Consider the following 26,061-nt stretch of genomic DNA (forward strand, 5'->3'; position numbering starts at 1 on the left):
CAAAAGAGACAGAGATTGATAATGGACTAAGAGAAAATATTAACTAAATCAAGATTGCTAATCAAAGTTAGACAGATGCAAAACCAGTTGGAAGTATATCTTACTAGGAGAAAAAAACAGGTCTTCTGCTGAGTAGAAAGAAATGTGTTATAACTTTTCAGGATAAATTACCTTTGGAATACATGAATTTACCTTCCGAGGGTCAATTTTTTCTTTATGAATCAGTAACTGATTTCATTATGAATGAAGTTTATCTTGAAATGGTAGAGGGCTTAGAGAGAATGCTGAAGCTTTTTTTTTTCCTTCTTAACTTATTATTTTATACTGCAGTATAGTTGATTAACAATGTTGTGCTAGTTTCAGGTGTAAAGCAAAGTGGTTCAGTTACACATACACATGTATCTATTCTTTTTCAAATTCTTTTCCCATTTAGGTTGTTACATGATATTGAGCAGAGTTCCCTGTGTTATGAAGTAGGTCCTTGTTGGTTATCCATTTTAAATATAGCAGTGTGTATATGTCAATCCCAAACTCCCTAACTATTCCTCCCCCCAACCCTTCTTCCCTGGTAACCATGAGTTGTTCTCTAAGTCTGTGAGTCTGTTTCTGTTTTGTAAATAAGTTCGTTTGTATCATTTTTTTTTAGGTTCCATATATAAGTGATATCATATGATATTTCTCTTCCTCAGTCTGACTAAACTTTACTCAGTATGACAATCTCTAGGTCCATCCATGTTGCTGCAAATGGCATTATTTCAGTCTTTTTATTGGCTGAGTAATATTCCATTGTATATATGTACCACATCTTCTTAACCATTCCTCTGTCGATGGACACTTAGGTTGCTTCCATGTCTTGGCTATTGTAAACGGCACTGCAATGAACAATGGGGTACATGTATCCTTTTGGACCATGTTTTTCTCCAGATACATGCCTAGGAGTGGGATTGCAGGATCATATGGTAGCTCTACTTTTAATTTCTTAAGAAACCTTCATGCTGTTTTCCATAGTGGCTGCACCAATTTATATTTTCACCAACAGTGCAGGAGGGTTTCCTCCTCTCCACACCCTCTCCAGCATTTATTGTTTGTGGATTTTTTGATGATAGCCATTCTGACTGGTGTGAGGTGATATCTCATTGTAATTTTGATTTGCATTTCTCTAATAATTAGTGATGTTGAATATCTTTTCATGTGCCTCTTGGCCATCTATATGTCTTCTTTAGAGAAATGTCTATTTAGGTCTTCTGCCCATTTTTTGACTGGGTTGTTTGTTTTGATGATATTAAGCTGCATGAGCCGTTTGTAAATTTTAGAGACTAATCCCTTGTTGATCACATCATTTGCAAATATTTTCTTCCACTCTGTGGCTTGTCTTTTCATTTTGTTTATGGTTTCCTTTGTTGTGCAGAAGATTCTGAGTTTAATTAGGTCCCATTTGTTTTTATTTCCATTTCTCTAGGAGGTAGGTCTAAAGGTATCTTGCGAATTATGTCAGAGAGTGTTCTGCCTATGTTTTCTTCTGAGAGTTTTACAGTGTCCAGTGTCACATTTAGGCCTTTAATCCATTTTGAGTTTATTTTTGTGTATGCTGTTAAAGAATGTTCTGATTTCATTTTTTTACATGTAGATGCCCAGTTTCCCCAGCACCATTTATTAGACTGTCTTTCCTTCATTGTATAGTCTTGCCTCCTTTGTCATAGATTAATTGCCCATAGGTGTGTGGGTTTATTTCTGGGCTTTCTGTCCTGTTCCATTGATCTATATTTCTATTTTTGTGTCAGTACTATATTTTTTTAAACTTTTTATTTTATACTGGAGTATAGCCAATTAACAATGTTGTGATAGTTTCAGGTGCACAGCAAAGCAACTCAGCCATACATATACATGTATCCATTCTCCCCTGGACTCCCCTAGTACTATACTGTTTTGATGACTATAGCTTTGTATTATAGTCTGAAGTCAGGAAGCCTGATTCCTCCAGCTCTGTTTTTCTTTCTCAAGATTGCTTTGGGTATTTGGGGTTTTTTGTGTCTCCATACAAATCTTAATATTTTTTTGTTCTAGTTCTGTGAAAAAGAATGCTGAAGGTTTTTAAAGGATTATCACAGAGACTAGAAGAGGGGCTGGCTATAATATTAAGAATTATTGACAAATGACACTGATTATCCAGTTGAGGACTGACACTACACTTGGGTAGTGGCAACAGTCTTAACAGTTTCAAAATTGCCTCCAGAACTATACAGTCACATATGTGCAGAAGAAAAGAAAGCATTTTGCCAGGTTTGGGGGCAGGGAGTTTACTAAATTGGACCTTGTAGAATAACAAGAACAAAACTATGGGCATTGTTGACACAGTGCTTGATGAATAGACAAGAAAGTGTAGCCAGGGAATGGCTGTGAAAGACTAGGAGAAGGAAGGAACAAGAAACAACATGTTCAGTGTTATAGGTTGAATTGTGTCTTCCAAAAAGATATGTTAAAATGCTACCTTCTGGTACCTGTGAGTGCGACCTCACTTGGGGTTTTTGCAGATGTAATCAAGGTCATTAGGGTGGGTCTTAATCCAATAACACTGGTGTCATTATAAGAAGGAAAAATTCAGACAGAGACAACCACACTGGGAAGACTATGTGAAGACAGAGACATACAGGGAGAAGATGGCCATATGATAATGTAGGCTAAGATTGGAGCAATGTGTCTACAAGCCAGGAGTACCAAGAATTGCAGGCAAACTCTAGAAAGCCAGAAGGAGCAAGGAAGGTTTCTCCCCTACAGGTTTCAGAGGAAGCATGGCCCTGACAATGTCTTGATTTCAGACTTTTAGCCCTCAGAACTGTGAGACAATAGATTTCTGTTATTTTAAGCTACAGAATTTGTGGTATTGTTACAGTAGCATTAGAATGTTAACACACTTTTGTTATTTTGTTTGATACCTATCATCAAAAATCAGTATGGATCAAGTAATTTTTAGAATGTGGAGAAAATTAGTCAGTCACATATCCATAAAATGCTGTTCATTTTATGTTTTTCATAATTTATTGGTTTATGATATATATGACAAGAATATGAATAATATGAATTGGAAAACTCATATCTCAATCTTAAAAATCTTTTAATGCTTTCCATTAAACTACCCAATGCCTATAGTGTTCTCAAATGTTGAAAGAGCCTGAGTTTTCAGTGCTCTTTCAGGCTAAACTATGCTTTGTTAAAATAAAGTAAAACTTAAATGTAAACATTTTATATATTTAAGTGTTGCAAAATCTGTTGGTTGGAATGGTTTATCTGCATTTATTATCCCACACAAAGCACATGTCACTAATGATTCTATTTATCTGCTTTTATATAACACTTATTTAATTAAACTATAATTTATATAAATTGAATGACACAAAAATATTATGTGATTGAACATTTATCCTCACTTTGAATGTGGGCACTTGTACATATTTTTTGACTAATAAATGCTTGACTCTAAAAAGTATTTATTTATACAATTATATAATTTGAATGGGATATATTTATAGACAGTATTTGCAATTGGGAATCTTATTGACACAGAGTATGTATAGTGCACAGAGGAAGAGAAATGGATTTTTTTGGGGTAACACTTATAATGGCCATTGTGATGATGAAAATAAGACCTAGGCTTTAAAGAGTGCTTACTACATCACAGAATTTACAGGATCTATCTCATTTATTTCTGAAAAACAAAAACAATGAAGTAGCTGCAATTATTATGCAGCCGCATCACAACCCAGAACTTTTACTGTCAACCTCTATACTGCTTCAGTAAATTACATAATTATGCATTCAAAGAGTAAACATTCATTGAACTAACTCTCTTGTCTTTTTTTGATAGAAGAAGCCATTTCAAGGGACTTTGATAAAATATTGTATGATCTTAAATTTTTTCATTTCAAATCTACTTATAACTAATTGGAGATAGAATGAATGGTCAGAACATATGATGTATGAGTCAGACATATAAATATAAGGCTGAGTTATGCCAGAGTGGTTGATGGACTGCCTAACTATATAACACAAAACAATGAGTAATTATTCACTTTTGTAGAAAAAATGAATTAGTAAATGTATAAATTAATGCTTAGAGAATTCTGCAAGGAACTGAGCTCATCAGCAACTGATTATAAAAAGAAGAGCTTGTAAAGAGAAACGAAGTTAAAAAACCAGTAAAGCTTCAGGTAAGATAAAGAAGAAAAAAGTATTAAAAAGATTGCAAATACAACTGGGAAAAGGAAGAAAATTGAAGAAAGTTGATTGGATTTTGCCAAGAAACCATTTATGACTCTGTAAAATAATGCTGGTAGAAGGGTGAGGCCAAATCTTCTGCTGAAATGACTTTTTAGAAAAATACCAATTTTTTCCCCACCCAGAACAATTTTCAGATCTCTCTAGCTTTGGGAGTTATTATGGTTATTGCAAAAAGGTTTATATTAGAGAACAGTAAAAAATATTTTTTCAAAATATTCCACCTACTAGGTAGTGTATTTCAATCAAGTAGAAATCATGAGGGAAACAAAAATTATTTCTTTTTTCATATTTCAAAACATCGTGATCTGTTATATAATTACTATCTAAATATGGGGAATTAATGTAGAATTTTATTAAATCATAGGATTTCTTATACCTAAATTAAGAAGATTTCTTTAACCTTACAGGTCTGTTAAAATTTCCTGCTGAAAGTCTTCCATCCCAAACCCAAGGGCTTAAACTCAGTAATATTATAAAGGAGCAAAAGAAACCTGGTTTTCTTTCAGCTTCTTTGTGTGTGTGTGTGTGTGTGTGTGTGTGTGTGTGTGTGTGTGTGTGTCTACATATGTAATATAAATGTAAATACATTTAAATATATAAACTATATAAGTATAAATTTACATCAACACTTTTGCAGCTCAGCCAGTTTTCCAGCTTCCTATATCAAGGAATGAAGTAAGAGGCTTATTCTGAGTTTTGAAAGGAGACTAGAAGAGGAAAAGGGTGACATTTTAGTCTTAGGAAATGTACCACAGGCAGTAGGAAAGTCAGAGTACACACAGCAATGGATAGTAATATTTAGAAACTTAAGTGGAGATGAATGGACAAAGCCATTTTAGTTCACCAAGTTGCCTTGTAGTAGTTGGTAGAATCAATGTGGTTGTGCTAGCTTAAGAGAGTGTGTAGTGGTATTGAGAGAAGGAAGGTTAATTTAGACTCTACTTATTAAAGGAGTTCTGGTGTGACATGGTAAAACCAGGGGTGGAGATCATTTTGCACGTGTGTATTGAGTGGAGAGGCAAATGTGAGGAAAAAAGTGACAGAAAAAACTTGCCCATACTTAGCCTAAATATGACTATGTTTTCTTTAGTGAAGGAATTGCCAATAAAGCCATGAATTTTTTTAAAAAGTTAACTGTTTTAAGTTTGGTTGTGAAACTCTGGATTATTCATGTAGCCTTTATAAAAAACACCTTTTGCAGAGTTTACTGTTTAAGTTAATTCATAGATAGTAAGTCTACTAATAAATTCTCTAAATCTGAGCAAAATTTATAGTCCCACAAAATTGTCTGGGCCAAGTCTTAGCAGCTTGTAATATGAAATCACTCTCTAGGTGAATTCCAAACATTACGTCTTTCTCTCTGAGAAATAAACCATAGAAAAATCCACAGTTCCCTACAAACCACATTGTACTTTGAGGTGTGTAACAGCTTGCATTCAAATCACCTATTGTTTGTAACAACTCTAGTTTAGGAATAGGATGCAATCCCACATGGCCTACCACTTGAACAATTTAGCCAGGAAAGCCATGGATAAATCTTTACTTAGTAAACGTTTCCAGTAAAATCTGAATCACAGCCAACTCAGAGTTAGTTAAAGCTCTGAATATCCCTTCAAACTGGTAGACACTTCAATTTTTTTTTTTTTTCATAGCAAGTGAAGCAAACAAAATGTAATTTGGGTCAGAATCTGAACAGCTCCTTTGCATAAAACATATCTTAAACTTGGGTCTTTTTTGTCCTTCTTTTATTTAAAGTGTCTCTACACAGCAGAAATAAAAGAAAGTATTTTTATGTAATAATGTTAATGACCAGATGCTCAATTATAGTAAAAAGAGTTTAGGACACATCAATGTTTAGAGTATCACTCTAACCCTTGCTGATATAGTGACTATGACATTTTGATGTCCAGAAATTGGGCCCTTAATACATTTATCAAATCTATCATTAATCCTTAAATTTTGAATTCAACTGAGGCTTATTACTTTGGTTCTCAAAACTTATCTTCTGCATATAGTAATTTTATTATGAATAGCCTTTTAGAAAGATTTTATTCCAAAAACCATATTTCACAATTTGCCAAGATGCCTTATACTTTTAAAAAGAACTTAGGTTCAAATCTAAAATTAAGGAGAAAAAATTTAAATGCCATACACGTCCCATACAACATCCCATAATGTCAAATATATTTGGCATAGTTTTAAGGAAATATGTAAATATGGAGCATGTGCAGAAGTCATGAGTCAATCTGTAAATCATTCACAAGAGTCACTCTCAAATAATTCAGTGTATGGACAAGATTAGTGCAAGGAAAGAAACTAAGGTTACTAATGGTTTGGTACAAAATATGATTTTTCTTGAATGAAGGCTTAGAATTGGGGTTTCTGTCAGAGATAGAATGACACAAAATGACAGAATGACGGCAATCAAGGACTCAGAACTATGATAAATGGAGATAGAATTTATAGTAAACATTCTATCACTTAAACACTCTTCTCAAATCTGCTTTCCACGATCCTTATCCCTCTTTTCTGCTACTCTCATGCTGGCTTAAACACAGTTAACTGAAGTACAAAATTCTACCAGAAGATATATAGCTAATGTTCAAAACCTTGGAACTGTCAGAAGCCCTGGGTAGCTGCCTTAACTCCTAAAAATGGAATTTAAAAGAAACCAATTTCTTTTCAAAATTTACCCACAGATCAGTTAAAAAAACATCAATATCTCTGAAAGAGTCATGCAACTGGAAAAATATCATTTTTCAACTCTTGGCAATCTTAAAAATTGCTGTAGCATATAAAAACACAAACATGCCAATAGCTCTGGTCGTAAGAGTGCAATGGCCTAAATCTTCTGGCCAACAAGCATCTTCTGTGTCTAGGAAGTAGTATTTTAAAATAAATTTCTATGCCTATGGTAACTCCCATTTTGAAATGAAACACAAAATCTGTATTTTCTCTTTATAAAATGATACAGATCAATATTTGGCTAATGTTACAAAACTCAAGAAGGATATTTATTGCAAAATAATTTAAAATTTTGATGTACAGGCAATTAGGTTCCATTTCAATACACTATTCTGAAAAATGTTGCTTTTCTTTTTTTTTGGAAAAAAGTAAGAAGTATCTTGGTTACTATGATAAACCAGCTTTTCAGCAGTGGATCCTGCCAGCAAAGCCTTAATATATCTGATTTGTCAAAGTCACCACTCCTGCTAATCTATCCCACCAATGTCAAACACTGAGAGCTATCACCTATACATTTTGTTGTGCAGTGTTGAGAGAAAGATGGAAAATGGGCAGAAAGTAATCTGCACAAACATCAAAATAAATGGCCTTTTTGAGGACAGCTACAAGAAAAATGCAAGAAAAATTAGAAAATCAGCTGTATTTTATGAGTTTTTTTTTGCAACTCTCTCTTTGCCTATACTGTTTGCTTGAATGTAAATTATTCATAACTTTACTATTTCGGTAAGTTGATGAACATTTTAAGACTACACAAATATTTCCTATTAGTGTCAAAATATTATGCGTTTCACTGCATTATGCAGTCATAGTGGAGTAAATAAAATAATGTTAAAAGTAAAATACTTTTAAAGCTTTAAAGCAATATTATTATTATTGTCATTTAACCTAAAATAAAATTATTTAAGCCAGAGTGTTAATATTATATCAATCTATAAATATTGTATTTAAATTAAAAAATTGTCTTTAGAAGTTTCAAAAACCATATGGTAACCAAATTTGTTTTTAATTCTATCAACATGAATGAAATTTTCTATAATGGGACAACTAAGAATTTGACTATCAACTGTATGATACCTTATCCTATTGAATGCATGCATGCACATGTGTGTGCATATATATATAAATACATGCATAAATGGGTGTTTGTGTATTTATAGGACAAATATTGTCCTATAAATACATGGTCAAAAATTCTGGAAGTGCTTCATAGTAGAAGAGATTAAAAGTAAAAACTAGGGAAATACAAATATTGATGTGTTACAATATCTATTCCTAAATACATTGAAAATTATTAGCAAGACTCTTCACATTCTCAGTAAGGAGAAAGTCAAAGTGAGGACGTTTGTTGTAAACATGTGTCCATTTAGGTCCATAAACCATACAAGCTAGATACCTAGAAAAGTGTCGAAGATGCAGAGCAAAGGGGAATTAAGGGGGTCTATATTTTCTGAATATATAATCTTCCACTTTCACTATAATTATATAGAAATCAAAATTATTAGTATAGATTAGCAAATCAGAAAAATTGCCCTGAGTATTTGTGATAGCATGCAAGAAATAAAAATTAAAGTGAGATTTCTCCTCACAGTTTAGACTTATTGGTTAACTGACATACATAATAAAACATAATAGAAAGAAATAAATATTAGGAACACTGGGTTTAGGTCAGAAAAACCTAGGTTCCAGAACCATTTCATCTACATGTTAGCATCGTTAATCCTATATTACTTCATGTGTAAAAGGGGAATAATAACAGTGCTTCTTATGGTTGTTAAGAGGTTTAACCCTTCTCTTTAAATTCTACCCACCTATTTTTCCAGCAATTACTGCAAGTGTACTGTGCTTTCTCTGGATGGTTAGAACTTCTCTTATGTTGTATACAGTGTTCTGTCTTTATCTTCGAGTAAAATTTAGTACCTTTCTTTTGATATATAAAGAGAGTTTTGGGCTATAGTGTTTTGTTGTTGTTATTAGATTTAACAATTAGCTTTCAAGCTTGCCTTTACTCTGACTTACCAAATTAATTTTACAGTCATAACTAAGAAATTGCTGAGTGTTCTAAGTGATATCTGTTCAGTTCCTAAAGCATTGAAATCCACTGATGCATAAGTGAGACTGGCTAGGTTTGAACACCATCATTATCATTGCAAACAGTTGTATAGAGTGTAGTCTCTTGTGCCAGGCACTATTCTAGAGACCATATTTATTAAATCTTTTAATTCTTATAACTCTGTGGAACACATCTTATTATATCCATTGCACAGATGATAAATTTGAGGCACACAGAGATAACGTAACTTATTCAAAGCCACACAACTGTTGAGTGATAGACCCTGAATTCAAGCTCAGGCAGCAAAGCAGTGGCTCCAGACCTCTTGGCCTGAACATTACACCAAGCTGATTTCATCATAATTTAAGAAGAATGAGATATACAGTGGCCTGGTATTTTCAAAACTGTTATACATACTACATCTGTATTTGGTGATTTGGATCCTGACAATGGCAAGTTCTAGTTAGCACTGAGTCCATTCTCTTACCCTTCAGCTCCAAGATCTGTAGTGTCTTGCACCAAACACCAAAGAAAATTATATGATGATCGTTTTCCAATGAGAATCTGAAAGTACTGCATGCATATAACTTCACCAATACCTTGGGGTTTTGTAAGGTCAATGGAAGTGTATTAAACTTGCATTTGTTTAACAAAGTTTACTTCTGATTATAGGGGGACCTTACAAATGATTCTTTGTCTCTGCATAATTTAAATAGAGTGCTAATAAAATTAATGATAGTAATAATAAAAATCTATACCTATATCAATAACTATATACCCTATTTCATTGTAAACCCTTTCCTCTTTTCATAATAGAAGCAAGCTATATAAACACAATACACATGCTTAAAATCTAATGAGGACCTTTCACTTTGAAACTATATTCTCAATATTAGAGGGATACCACCTATTTAATGCTCATCTAAATAGGCAATATGTTATGGCATCTGCCTCTTCACTACTCTGAATGTGTGGTCCATCATTGCCAATGATTTTCTGGGTATTTTCTATTTCAGCAATGTCCTTTGAGCATCAGTGTGTGTTTTCATCTGAAGAAAATGGAGAATCTTATGCTGCCATTCCTTCACCCTTTGACTCAAAGCCTGCTTCCTTATTACTAGACAATGAGAACAGTAGAAGAGGAAACATATCATCATAATAAAATTCTAATAATTATTATTTATTGATCATTTGTAAGGTGCCAGACACTACACTAAATATGCATAGCATCTCAAGTAATGTTCACATATAAAGTATAAAAATCATATGTAGAATTAACAAGTATCATTGACCTTACACAGTTAAAGAAACAAAGGCTTAGGAATGTTAGGCAACCTGCCCAAGGTTCTACAGCTAACCTGCGGCAGAAATGGTTCTGGGATCAAGCCTCTGCTCCTAATGAATACTTCCCTTCAGTGCTATATGGAGGCATGCCTACAGTTGTCAGGTATAAAGAAAAATCACATCTAAATATGTTTCTCTGCCTTCTTACAGAATTGTCCTGTTCCAGTGTCCGTGCCTCATTTTTTTGAACAGCTTTATTGAGATATAATTGATATGCAAAGAATTGCACATATTTAATGGGTCCATGCCTTGTTAGTGTCAGCTGACAGGGGCCGGAGGTATTGGGAAAGAAAGGAAATCACACGTTTGGGATAATACTCTTATAGCTTTGTTCTATGTACTTCTAGGAAAGAAGAGGGTTGCTTCCTAAGGAGGGGCCACCTTATCCCTCTAATGGGAAGGTTTGATGCTCCCTTTCTAGATTTCCTCGTGGAATGATGTGCAGCATAAATTGACACGTACTACACACTTATAGCCGTGATTTGAATCATCTACTTACTGGACAGGTAGGGACTACTATACACAGCATCATTACAATGCTACATCAGTACTGTTACAATGTTTCGATATTAAAATAATTTTCTGCTTTTCACTTTCCATTCCTTCAAAATGAAGAGTTTCTAACATCATAGAGCCTGTATTTGGCCAACTGAAGTATTCTTTTGATTAAATTATAGAAAAATTTGGTTCTCTCAGTCTCCTTACACACACACACACACACACACTTGCATATGTGCAGAACCCCCACACAGACACATTCAGGAAGGGAAGCGTCCATATCCTTAGCAGTCATATTTTTAGTTGTCCAATAATAGGAAATTCTGTTCCATTTATATTTATATTGGTGGAAGTGAAATACATGATCCCCATACATGTTCTAAAATATCACAAAAGGTGAACCTTTTCACTCACATAGAGTATTTAAATCTAATATAGTATAAAATCTCTGTGTCAAATTACTTTATATTAGGTTACAGAAATAGGAAACATATGTATTATATATAATTCATGATTGAATTCTTTATCTAGATTATCTCATTTAATTCTATAAAATAGATGCTATTATCTCCACGTTAGAGATGAGGAAATGCAGTTGTAAAGGGTTTAGGTTAAGTACTCAGGTTCTTACAACTGGTGGGTGATGAAACTAGGATTTGAACTAAGGCTATCTGTTCCTCAAGTACTTGTTTTCAACTGTGCATCTACAGAGAGCAAGTCAGGGAGCATAACAGAAAAGGATTTCTGAAGGTGCCTCAGTTTCATCATTGCTCATTCACAAAAGGATGCTGGAAAGTCCAGTTTCTTTTAGCTTGGTACAGTAAAGAACTAAGCATCAAGATCCTGATACTAAAACATTCTGATTTTTTTTTTTAGTGGCAAATGTAATAGAGCAATAAAGGAAGTAATATTCTTCACACAGTCATTTACTTTTTAGAGTATAAAATCAGTAATATTTTATCAAAACTATATCTAATATGAGACTCCATCTATCAGCAATCTGTTTATTATATATGTATTTGTATAATTAAATAATTGGTACATTTTACTTCAAATCTTAAAAAGTAATCAGCAATCATAAAATAAATTAAAAGTTAAACATAGTGTAAAATCCTATGTTTGGTATGTGTTTTTTCTGCTCCAACCAATTAACTATATAATTTAGCTCATGACCAGGTTAAATTTAGGATTTTTAAAATGTATTATTGAAAGATAAATAGGACATGAAATTTTAAAACCTACATGCAACTATCTATCTTTACCTTTTTTAGGTATAATTCATTTTGGACCAACTTTTCTTGGTCACCTCGAGCCCTCATCCATACATTTACGTGTGGTTTTTCAGGTTAAACTAGGTCGAAGAAGAGATGATCTGATATACTTAGTAGTCAACAAAATTTAAGGTTTAACTGTCAACTTGAAAGAAAAGTCATAATTCCCTTGCAGCTGCAATATTTGTAGTTCCAAATATCTGCAAATGATTTCTCTGACTTTCCATATAGTTCCATTCAAGATTCTACCAACATTTTTAACAGCTACTAAAAATCTATGTGTACTCCAAAACTTTGTACACCATCCTTGTTGTAACCTATGAGAGAGTAATTCTTCATATGTGTCTATTGAATTAACTGAGGATCAATGAGTTTAAGTAATTTTATCAAGATTACAAAATCAATAAGAGTGAAAGATGGAGTCTAGTATAAAAACTAGTATCTTCCCATCTCTACTTCTAAGACTTGTTGACTAAAGCATGGAACCCTTTGCAGTCTTTACTTCAGTGTCCAAAGTGAATATCAGCAGGATCACCAGCTTCAGCCCTCACTGAATGCTACTTCCAGCCTGACTTCTAGTTGCTGTTTTGGCTGCTTCTTTATCTACTTGGTCATTAAAAACCACATTCTGCTTTGCATACCAGAGCTGTAGGGATTTTCAAACAGTGTTCCATGGAGCTTTGGGGTTATATTTGGATTGTACTACAGTTACATTTGAAAATAAAAGTTGTATTTATAAAATTTGAATATTACACTAAATATTTACAAATACAAATTTCATCCTAATGAGTCAAATATTTTAAAGTTTTTCTCATCCCCAAACAACAAACTAATGAGTCCAAAATTATTTTATGCCAGCACAATTTAGGTATTTTAAGGAAAAAATATCTTTAAAAAAACCAGACCTGGTTCTTTCCTAATGTTGTATTTACCCTGGGGGACTTCAAACATTGTATATTGTGAAAATGATAGTCCACACACTACTGATACCACTTCATGTCACTTCTATAGATTTCAGAGTGTCACTGTCCAATTTCTGATGGAGGATCTGACACCAATGATTCTTGTTCTATTTCAGGTTACTTAGGTTGTAGTTTGCATTTTCCATTATCTAATACAAAACTCCCTAAGGCAAATGATCTTTTATAAATATAAAAGCCTCCCTTGCTTCTCTTCAAAAACCTCTTTGAAAATATTTTCCAAATTTATTTCTAATCAAGGGTATGTTAATGGAAATGGAAAAGATGAATCAGGTGTGAGAGACTTGAGAACAAGAAATTGTAGGACTTAACATTTGATTATAAGGCACGGTGTCAGTCATATGTGACAGAGGAAAAGAACATACTAATGTTTAGGGACAGATTGAAAGTGGGAATGATGGTTATTAAAATTGGGGTAATAAAACAGTTACTGCAATGGTAACCTAACAAAAATATTAGAAATAGAAGAAAGTATGGTTGCCTTCTGAGCATTATTATGTAAAGACAATTGTTAGGGGATATCTGAAGTATCAAAATACCTCAAAAGACTAGTGGCTAACCTGTTTGTAGTAATGTGTGCCAGGCATTCTTGTAATTGTCTTATATTTTTTTTTCTTATTTAATCTTAATCATTTTGTAGAGATGGAAATTCTGTTATGTTCATTACAATGATGAGGGAGTTTATACTCCTTGCCTAAATTCACAGACAGTGGTGGAAGAATTAAAACGAAGGTTGACAAACACAGGATCTTGTAGCCCTAACAATTAGCCTTGCCTAAAGAATTAAAAGTAATGAATGAAACAATTTCCATAAGTTAGTTGTAGGGATTGTTTATTTATTCTTGTTATGAATTAGAGTATTTTCTCACAAAAAGATATGTGAATTAATGAGAAGAAAACAAAAAACAAATTCTTTTTTTTTTTTTTACTTTTCTAAGTAAATGTCATTGGCTTCCTTAATATACTCTGTGTGTGTGTGTATGTGTGTTTGTGTGTGTATGTGCATGCGTTAGGGTTGGCCATAAAGTATTAGTGTTAACTAAATAATGTTATGGATGTTTTTTACATGTCAGGATAATTACATAACAGACGATCCCCAAAAAAGCGTAGCCATGGTTATCAACCTAGAGTAATCACAACATTTTTCCTGATGATGCCACACACCTCCCACACAGTGTTAAATGCAGTCTCCCTTAGTCTAAGAGACAAAAACAAACAAGTAAATAATAAAATATCAGGTAATTATAAATTATATGAAGAGAAAGTGTGGTAAGTTTATACAGAGTGACCATAGGAGTGGGGAGCCACAGCAATCTTTCTGAGGAGGTGGTATTAGAGATGAATGAAATGAGGGAGTTATCAATGAGTATATCTGCTTTAAATTTTTTTAAGCCAAGCCTACTTATGCACACCTAGAGACCTTTTGTTAGCTTATAAGTGTTCTTAAAAAATCAGCCCATGTTCCCTGGCATCAGAGATATTTCTTTTTTTTTTTTTTTAGCCCACCCGAAGCTTGGTGGTGTAAAACAGCAATCTCCTCCCTTTTTTTTTTTTTAACAATTTGTTTATTCATTCACCTATTGATGGGCATTCACCTAAAAACATAAGGAATGTTTTTTTTTTAACATCTTTATTGGAATATAATTGCTTTACAATGGTGTGTGAGTTTCTGCTTTATAACAAAGTGAATCAGTTATACATATGTTCCCATATCTCTTCCCTCTTGCATCTCCCTCCCTCCCACCCTCCCTATCCCACGCCTCTAGGTGGTCACAAAGCACCGAGCTGATCTCCCTGTGCTATGCCGCTGCTTCCCAGACATTAGAATATCTCTCTCAGTCTCCATGACCCAGCTTAGCTCAACTGAACAGAAATCAGTTATGTTGTGTCTTCCTGAACAGTACTCACCTGACTCTATAAAAAGTGCTAACAAACTTATAAATTTATCTACCAGTGGATCGCACATAATAACAAATTTGTCTGCTAAGAATCTGTTATATGGGGCTAAGCACATTTGAAAGAAATATAGAAAAAAACCTCTTTATAATTCCCAGAATATAATCTGGATTTTAAAGAGACAGGGCAAGTTAGAATTATCATATTTGAATTAACACCAGAAATAGTACACCTAGAAAAGTCAAAGCAAAGCAAAATGAAGCATGTCTATGATGGACAGATATCAAACTATACACCAAAGTATATTTTATATACACACACAGACACACCCACACACCAGGCACATTAATCTTTTTTCACTGATACATTGTCATACATACACATGTATTACACTTGATACCTAATACAAGTCATTATCCTCCTCTCCAATAATTTCTCAACATTTCTGCATTATCTCTAGTCTTATTTCTCTCTAATTTTTTTATCCTGGATAAATGTTCAAATACTATCTGAAAGGGTCCACTATATAATTACTAATATAAAAAAGCAAGTGATATTTGCTTTTAGGTGAACTCTATTTTGAAATATATTCTCCAGAATAATGGGTGAAGCAATTTATTTTTCTCCCTATTTATTGTAACCCAAAACAGTTTAATTAGTATAACTTCCATATTTAAACCGTTTTCTCAGACATTTCTTTCCAATTTGATTAAAAACTCTCTACTGTGAATCTTTGTTTGAATCTCACAGACATCAAAATAAAGATAACTACATCAACATTTGCACCATTTGTCATATGTTGACTCATATTGTTTATTACTTATTTTGTCAAAAGGTAAGAATATCTTAGTATAACAAAAATCTGTTTATTCTATGCCCTTCACATGATTTCCTCTTTCTCCATTTCCATTTATTTGTATAGCTAAAGAAATAGTGAATATATGAAACAAGACAGTGACATTCAGTAGTAAAACAGAAAAAATCAAAATAGAAACCTGGTAGAATCTCATCAAATATTGTTTAGGGTAGAGGGTATTTTATTAGCTGATCCAAAATCTAATATGCTTGTCAAGTATATCCCTACTTTATCAGAGGATGAACCTAGCTATTGGTACACTTTGCTGTAAGATTGCTGATATTTAAAAATGTGTTTAAATGTTAGTAATGAAGATCAGAGAGAAAGGGAAGGAGGGAGAGAGAGAGAAAATAGGGAGAGGATTATTAGACCCATACTGAGTTTTGTGAAGCTCCTTTTTTTTTTTAATGTTGGACCATAGTTTATTCCTGCAAGTCACATTGAAAAGAAAAATCAGCTAACATGGGGGTGGTGGGTGTATTCTGTTTTTAGAGTCTTGCACCACTAAGGTTCTCCATGGCACAAATTATACCCCTTTTGTTGTCATAATAGATATACATAAGTTTTTAAAATTTAGAAGTGCCATTCTTTTTTTTTAACATCTTTATTGGAGTATAATTGCTTTACAATGTTGTGTTAGTTTCTGCTGTATAACAAAGTGAATCAGCTATATGTATACACATATCCCCATATCCCCTCCCTCTTGAGTCTCCCTCCCACCTTCCCTGTCACACCCCTCTAGGTGGTCACAAAGCACTGAGCTGATCTCCCTGTGCTATGGGGCTGCTTCCTACTAGCTATCTATTTTACATTTGGTAGTGTATATATGTCCATGCCACTCTCTCACTTCGTCCCAGCTTACCCTTACCCTTCCCCGTCCCCGGGTCCTCAAGTCTATTCTCTACATCTGTGTATTTATTCCTGTCCTCCCCCTAGGTTCTTCAGAACCTTTTTTTTTTTTTTAGATTCCATATATATGTGTTAGCATATGGTATTTTTTTTTCTCTTTCTGACTTAACTTCACTCTGTATGACAGACTCTAGGTCCACCTACCTCACTACAAATAACTCAATTTTGTTTCTTTTTATGGCTGAGTAATATTCCATTGTATGTATGTGCCACATCTTCTTTATCCATTCATTTGTCGATGGACACTTAGGTTGCTTCCACAACCTGGCTATTGTAAATAGTGCTGCAATGAACATTGTGGTACATGACTCTTTGAATTATGGTTTTCTCAGGGTACTGCTGAGAAATTATGGTTTTCTCAGGGTATTGCTGGGTCATATGGTAGTTCTATTTTTAGTTTTTTAAGGAACCTCCATACTGTTCTCCATAGTGGCTGTACCAATTTACATTCCCACCAACAGTGCAAGAGGGTTCCCTTTTCTCCACACCCGCTCCAGCATTTATTGTTTCTAGATTTTTTGATGATGGCCATTCTGACAAGTGTTAGGTGATACCTCATTGTAGTTTTGATTTGCATTTCTCTAATGATTAGTGATGTTGAGCATCCTTTCATGTGTTTGTTGGCAATCTGTATATCTTCTTTGGAGAAATGTCTATTTAGGTCTTCTGCCCATTTTTAGATATTTTGATATTGAGCTGCATAAGCTACATGTATATTTTGGAGATTAATCCTTTGTCAGTTGCTTCATTTGCAAATATTTTCTCCCATTCTGAGGGTGGTATTTTCGTCTTGTTTATGTTTTCCTTTGCTATGCGAAAGCTTTTAAGTTTCATTAGGTCCCATGTGTTTATTTTTATTTCCATTTCTCTAGGAGGTGGGTCAAAAAGGATCTTGCTCTGATTTATGTCATACAGTATTCTGCCTATGTTTTCCTCTTATAGTGTCTAGCCTTACATTTAGGTCTTTAATCCATTTTGAGTTTATTTTTGTGTATGGTGTTAGGGACTGTTCTAATTTCATTCTTTTACATGAGTTTTGTAGAACTCTTAAACAAATGGTCCAGTAAAAGAGAAAGAATAGGAAAGAAACTACCAAAAAGTAGGAAAATCAAACAAACCAAATAAATTCATGAGAATGTGGTATCTGGGAAGTAAAGGTTACAGTGTTTCAAAAGGACTGAATAGTCAACCTTTATATACTGGTGGGAAAGGAAGATGAGAACTGAAAAGTGTCCAGTGGATTTATCAACAAGAAAGTCAAATAGCTACTTGAGAAGGTTTGGAAGAGTCATGAAGGTAGAGTAAGATTGGAGAGAAGTGGAGGTAGACAGGGTCATGGAAATGGTGTCTAGAAAACAAAAAACAAAAAACTCTTTGAGAAGTGTGTGGACAATAGCAGAATATGGATGGCACCAACAGGGGAATGTGTCATCCCAGCCACGGATTGTTAGGTATGTATGGTTAACGTAGACTTCCAGTGGGAAGGATTTTATGGAGAAAATAAAACTGATGATTAGGAGAAAAGATTTGGCAGACTGAGGTGAATACCTGAGAAGTCAGAAGTAGAGGAGTGTTTGAATCCTGATATAAGTTTGGGTGTTTCCTCCCACTATGAAAGGTGGAAAGAGAGAGATGGGTGTAGACTGAAGTAAGCTTTTTAGATTTGGAGGCAAAAGAACATGGGGGGACCCCGTCAGATGATTTCTACTTTCTCAGTGAAACAGAAGGCAAGATTACCAGCTGTTAGAAAAGCAGGTGGGCAAAGAAGGCAAAGGAAATTTGAAAAGCAGTTAAAAAATTAATTTTCTAACAAGTAACATTTTAAAAAGCAGACTTTGAAAACATTGTCTGGAAGGAGGGAATGTGTGACAAAGTGTCTTATTGTCTTTGTGATTATGAAATAAGGCATTTGCATGCTGTTCATAAACTTCAGCCTTTTCTCCACATAATGACAAAGTGATAAGAATGTTTAAAGGGGGAAGAGATAATTTTACCTGGACTGGGCATGAGGCATGCTGGGAAGACATCATGATACAAAGTGGCCTCTACTCTAAGCCATAAAGGACAGATAAAACCTGGATACCAGACAATAGAAAAACCATGTTCTTGGCCTAAATAGCAAAAGCAAACGCTTGAAGGTAAAAATATTTGGGGGATCCTGCTGTGCCATACTCATCAGGGGGCACATGTGCTCTACTTGCTTTCTTTCCTCCTCATGAAATAGTGTGTGTGTGCGTGTGTGTGTGCATGTGCGTGTGTGTGTGTGTGTGTGATGACAAAGTAAACTTTCTAAAGGTAAAGGTGATAATGAAAAGAAAAAAAATATATATATATATACCATTAAACATGATTCTTTCCCTAGAAGGAAACTCTTGTCCATCTGAAATTTATTTCAAAATTGGGAAAGGAGGAAACTAAATGAATTGGGACTTACTGCTGTTGTTGTTGCCTGTTGCAGGCGCCTAAGGGCAACATACAGTCTTTAAGAGGGAAGAAACCACAGAATGTTAACTGAATTATTGTTATCATTATTATTATTTTAACTATAAGGACTCATGGTGATATAATTTCTTTTTTTTTTTTTTTTTTGGCTGAGCTCACCTTCAGACCAGACTCTCTTTCAGGGGCAGGGCTGTCTTTATATTTCTTTCAGTACGACGTACACAGCTCAAGTACTTAAAATGGGTTGTATTAAATGTATGCATAATTTAAAAGAGGGTAAAAGGGAAACATGGCATTGCAACAGTTTTTCAGGCTCATGTATTAAACGGTGGAATTATTTTGTAATCTGAAAAATTAATTCTCATTGCATTTATTGTTGTACCTGACTGTTCCTGACTCTGTGTGTAAGATATTTTACCTATTTTTCCTTAGCTACAACCTCAATACAAATTATTTTCAAGTACATGTGTTGAATCATCTTTAAATCTATGCAGATATTATATATTACATTTCTTTTATAAGCTGCATATTTCTTCTCATTGAAATATCTAGCAAGGTAGAGAGTCAATAAACGCTTATTAAAATGATCAAATGGACATGAATATTTATTAGTGACTTATTAGAGTGACATTGCCAGCTGCTTATACCTTTGAAGCTGGGAATACTACTCTGGGATAAATTTCTAAAAAGATTTATATTAAAATCTCATGGATTATATATATATATATAAAATCACACATGTAATTCAGCTACTGAAAACTACAGACAAGTTCACCTCAAAACATAGATTTAGTATTCAAGGCAGGTGATTGGTTATAAAGTCTTTTTGATATTTACATCATCACTTTCTGAACAAATGTTTACCAGGAAAATGAAGAGTTATATAATGCAAACTTAAAATGACAAGCTTCTGTAGGGATTACATTACTGTAATGTATAAATCTGCCATTATCTAAAATTAATTGTGCACATGTCAAATATTTGTACATATTTATGTGTACATATACATAGGCGTGTATTTATACTCTCAACTATTTCCTGTCATTTTAGACAGATATGAATTCAGTTAGAGTTTATAACAAGGAAAGATTTTTGTGGAAATATTGAAGCATATTACAGATCGAAGAAATTGTTGTGAAAAACAAAATCTCGTATTTTGTATATATACGTAAAGTTACATTATTGAGAGCTGCATGCAGACAAACTCACCCAGAATTACTATCCCCAGCTTTTCCACTTTTTAAAATGAAAGGAAGCTAGAGTGGTCTGAAATGTCTGCAAGTAAACCCAGAGGGCAAATTTGGTCGGGTTCTTGAAGCTTTATGGTGGTGAGCTGCTGGGCATTAATAACATCACTGGTCAGGGGAAAACTTAAACACATGGATTCACTCTCAGCCATGGTGTCAGAATACTGACTTTTTTCCTTTTGTCCTGACCAGGAGATCTAGAGTATAAAACATAAAATAACACCACATTTCATTCTCCAGAAGAGTACATTAAGACTCCCCTACCTCCAGTACAAATTTAACATGTACAGTATGACTTAGTGTTTCAGTTTTATTTCACTATAACGTACAGGCAAAAAGCATCATGAAAAAACAGTTCAAAAGAAAAGAGAGCATTTTATGACTTGTTACACAGAACAGCTTCTCTTCGCCCTGATCGCATTATGGTTTAAAAGGATTTCTTATCAAACTCTCACTATAGCAAAGAAAAAGAAAGCTTCTCTTACCAGAGTGGAATAAAGCTTCAACCTTGCTATAACATTTTCTGCAGCTTTTGTTTGAAAAGGCAGACCCAAAGCGGCTTTGTGCAAACAACTGATCTGGCTGATCTCCAGTCCCTGCACAAAAAACAGTATAATTGGCTCTCAAAAAAATGTTGTAAACATTCATCATGATGGCAGTTGCATGTTGAATCTAGTCACTGTTACCCTAGTAAACTTTTTCCAAACAGGCCAATTATGTTTCTGCTTTCAATACTTGCTGTTTGATTTTCTCTATTCATTGCTGAGATTAGTATCTTTAAAGAAACCATGAATTTGTGAGTGTCAGTTCTACTACTATGTCAATACATTTGGGTTCTGAAAGTGTGGTTCAAGGTTTTTTAAAAAGCATTTTAAATCAGATGACGTAGATAAATACGTTTACTTGGCATCTATTGTGTCTTCCTTTTGAAATTTGACAATATTCAGTCCCTTATTTATATGCTAATGAGAGATCAGTATTATTAGGTCTCTTTCATTCCTATTTGATAAAAGTCAGGTGACCACTCCACATCTCTACTTTGCAAAGAAACCACATCAGTAATGTCTACAACATACCCTAGAGTCTGAGACCAACTATGTTGGATTTCTAAGTCTTGTATTCCACTGTTCCTCTTCCCAAACCTTCAGAGGGGCCCAAACACAATCATATCCTTTAATTTTTATGGGAGCAATGAAGGGTTACACAGCTGGACTTTTTTCTTATTTTTAAACATATAATATTCATGAGAGCATTAACTGATTATAACTGTGAGAGGCATATTTATTACCAAGAAAAAGTGAACACTAGATCAAAAAATAAGCTTCAATGTAAAACAATCTCAAACTGTATCATTTCTAACAATGATCTGAGCAATACATTGATCTTACAACCATATGAGTATGTGATCTTTGCCTTGCTTCCCAAGTGTATGAAGCCTGGTTAATAGTTATCAGCAGTGCCACCATTTGAAAAATATGAATTAACTGCATAGAAGGTTGTGGGGCTATTTTGCATTTTTATATTTGATAGTTTAGTTTTCAGCATACAAATTATACAAGTATATCAAAACAATTTATGATTATACAAATTATGATTGTATAAATCTCTAAAAATATAAATTATGACAATTTATGTTTCCTAGAAGTAAAAATCTAGATATTCTACAAGTGTAAAATTCTATGCATTGCTGAGCCTTTAAAAGTAACATCTTTAACTACATTTAAAGAACTTAAAGCCTTGAAAGCAGAATATTCCTTATTTTTATCTGTAGATATCAGTGCCATTTAAAAATTTTAATTATGATTCCAAATACTACAGACGGATATACATATACTACTCTTCCAAGAACACAGATGACTCATATTCTCATTATGTTACTTAGAGAGACAGAGTGTGGAGGAGGAAGCCCTTCACACTGTTGGGTTTTTTTCTTTTTTTTTTAAGGTTAGTATCAGTGAACTGTTATCTCCCTTATTATATAACATTTGCCTTTATAAAATTCCCCACTAACACATTCTTATTTAATTCTTTCATCAGAATAGTGAAGAGGGCATTAAAGCTCTCCATTTTACACATGAGAAAAATAAGGCTCATAAAAGAGAAATGATTTGACAAATTACTGTAGTAAATACTTAACGGTAGGCTCTTCTGGTGTTGTTCAACTAGGTCTTAAATCACTTCTTCTAAAACAGTATTTCCAAGATTAAAAGAAAAGTTTGTGTTTTCAATTTCTTTCGAGTGGAATTCCTGAATCATATAGTAGTCCTCTTTTCAATTTTTTGAGGAATCTCCATACTGTTTTTCATAGTGGTTGAACCAACTTACATTCCCACAAACAGTATTACAAGGGTTCCCTTTTCTCCATATCCCTGCCAACACTTGCTATTTCTTGTCTTTCTGACAATAGCCTTTCTGACAGGTGTGAGGTGACACTATTCAAAAAGTTATATGCACGCCAATGTTCATAGTAGCATTATTTAAAATAGCTAACGTATGAAAGCAACCTAAAGAAACAGATTAATAAGGAAGATGTGTATATACACAATGGAATATTACTCACCATAAAAAGAATGAAATTTTGCAATATGAAACAAAATAGATGGACCTGGATAGTATTATGCTTAGTGAAATAAATCAGAGAAAGACAAATATTGTATGCTTTCACTTACGTGTGGAATCTAAAAAATAAAACAGAAGAACAAATACAACAAAACAGAAACAGGGAACAAACTAGTGGTTACCGAAGGGGAGAAGTGTGGGAGAGGGAGACAAGGGGGAAAATAGGTGAAGGGGAACAAGAGGTACAAACTACTAGGTATAATATAAATGTTACAAAGATGTAATGTACAGCACAGGGAAAATAGTCAATATTTTATAATAACTTTATATGGAGTATAGTCTATAAAAATATCAAAACACAGGCTTCCCTGGTGGCGCAGTGGTTGAGGGTCCGCCTGCCGATGCAGGGGACGCGGGTTCGTGCCCCGGTCCGGGAAGATCCCACATGCCTCGGAGCGGCTGGGCGCATGAGCCATGGCCGCTGAGCCTGCGCGTCCGGAGCCTGTGCTCCGCAATGGGAGAGGCCACAACAGTGAGAGGCCCGTGTACCGCAAAAAAAAAAAAAAAAAAAAAAAAAAATCAAATCACTATGTTGTACACCTGAAACTAATATAAGTCAAATATACTTCACTCTAAAAAAAAATAATTTGAGACAAAAAAAGTTTATGTGCTTTAGTTTGCTGATTTGAAAGAGGGAATAAACATTTAGAGAATTATTATAATGTATTTTCAGCTGTAATACACTGAGGAAAGAAAAGGTCTCTTCCTAGGCCTAATGATTTTGGAAATGATTAGCAAATGAACTTTGAAAAGATAATTCCTTGTGATTTAACTTTAAACATTTTTTTTAATTTAAGAATTACCTCTTAAGTATCTACTAGGTAACAGATTATTTAAGTTCTTAGGGTACAATAGTGAACAAGATAAGTATTTTCCCTTTCTTTATGTTATTTTCTTTTCTTTTCTTTTTTTTTTTTTGTGGTACCCGGGCCTCTCACTGTTGTGGCCTCTCCTGTTGTGGAGCACAGGCTCCGGACGCACAGGCTCAGCGGCCATGGCTCACGGGCCCAGCCGCTCTGCGGCATGTGGGATCCTCCTGGACCGGGGCACAAATCCATGTCCCCTACATCGGCAGGTGGACTCTCAACCACTGCGCCACCAGGGAAGCCCTATTTTCAAACTTAATTACAGTGGACTGGATTACTTTAAATTTTCCTCACTGAGAAAATAGTAGCCACTACATAGGAGTTCCCAACTCTCCTAATCCACCCTACCGATCTACCAAACTCCTCTAAACTTTACCCATGAACCCTTGTAGATGTTCAAAGAATTTTCTCATGCTAATCTCTCTCATTCACATCATTTACCCCCTCTGCACTAAATCATTCCCATAATTTAAAATCCTGTTTTAACATTTCCCTGTATTTAAGGATAAAACCCTCCCACCAACAATGTATCTCTTCAATTCAATATATTTGAATTGAACTCTCTCATGTCAATATATTTCTTCATTCGAAAATATCTCAAAAGATCTTTCTCACTTTTCAGTTCCTTCTCAGCTAACACTTAGCCCATACTCTCAAGCCACTAAAATAAATTTCATCTTACCTGATCACTCAATACTTTCTGAACTCAATTAACTAATTCCTTCCTGAAACATTGTTTTCTCTTGGCTTTAGTGATGCCATATGCTTGTGATGTTTATCATGGTTTGCAGGCCTTTCAATTTAGGTTCATTTGCTGGCTTCTCCTCCTTTGCCTGAATAATACTATTTGGTTGGTCCTGAACTCTGTTCTCTTCTCAGTCTATATTTTCCTGTAGGTGTTCTCATTCAGGTCCATGGCCTTAATTATTATCTATATCCTTTTGACTACCAAATTTATTTCTGCAGCCTGACCTTTCCACTGTACTCCAAATGTGACTCTCCATCTGCTTATGGATCTCAATTCTTGGCTCTCTAACAGGTATTTTAAAATTCAAACATGGCCAGAACATTGATTCTACCATGTCATTGCAATTCTTGCCTTTCTCCAGTTTTTTAAAATTATTATTAGTAAAATTCACCAATTGTTTAAGCTAAAAACAAAAGGGTTTTTAAATTATATTTATTATGTTAAAAATGCATAACATAAAATTTACTATCTTAACCATTTCTAAGTGTACAGTTTGATAGCATTAAGTATATTCACACTATTGTACAACCATCTCCAGAACTATTTCAACTTGCAAAACCAAAATTCTATATTTAGTAAGCAACAGCTCCCCAACAGCAATGACCTATTGCTATATACAATAATATAGAGGAATCTCTAAGTAATTATGCTGAATGAAAGAAGCAAAACAGAATGAGTCCATACTGTATGATTTTTTTTAACATCTTTATTGGAGTATAATTGCTTTACAATGGTGTGTTAGTTTCTGCTTTATAACAAAGTGAATCAGCTATACATATACATATATCCTCATATCTCCTCCCTCTTGCATCTACCTCCCTCCCACCCTCCCTATCCCACCCCTCTAGGTGGTCACAAAGCACCAAGCTGATCTCCCTGTGCTATGTGGCTGCTTCCCACTAGCCATCTATTTTACATTTGGTAGTGTATAGATGTCCATGCCACTCTCTTCATTCCAGCTTACCCTTCCCACTCCCCATGTCCTCAAGTCCATTCTCTACATCTGCGTCTTTTTTCCTGTATGATTTAATTCATATAAAATTCTAAAAATGTAAATTAATTTATAGTGACCTGGAGACTAGAAAACGGGGTGGTAAAGCTTAGGAATAGCCAAGGGTCATAAGGAACCTCTTGTGGGTAACAGATGAGTTCATTATCTTGATTGTCTTGATGGTTTCATGAGTATATACATATGTCAAAACTAATCAACTTGCACACTTTAAATACGTATAGATCAATTTGTGTCAATTATGCTGCAATAACATTTACAGTAAATGTGTTCATAAAACTCCTGAAATTAACAAGAAAGTGATAT

General features: G+C 34.1%; 1 protein-coding gene across 1 annotated transcript in view; it reads right to left on the reverse strand.

The window, feature by feature from the left end:
• The window catches only part of MGAT4C (MGAT4 family member C), a 616,445-nt gene that overhangs the window by 324,480 nt on the left and 265,904 nt on the right, over positions 1 to 26,061 (reverse strand). Inside the window, exon 2 of the mRNA XM_027107127.1 lies at positions 20,999 to 21,109. The gene's annotated coding sequence lies outside the window, so the exon portion shown is untranslated. The remainder of the gene's footprint in view (positions 1 to 20,998; positions 21,110 to 26,061) is intronic.

Source organism: Aethalodelphis obliquidens, unplaced genomic scaffold (genome assembly GCF_003676395.1).
Source record: "Aethalodelphis obliquidens isolate GAN/ISIS:26980383/991018 unplaced genomic scaffold, ASM367639v1 scaffold8, whole genome shotgun sequence".
Taxonomy (NCBI): domain Eukaryota; kingdom Metazoa; phylum Chordata; class Mammalia; order Artiodactyla; family Delphinidae; genus Aethalodelphis; species Aethalodelphis obliquidens.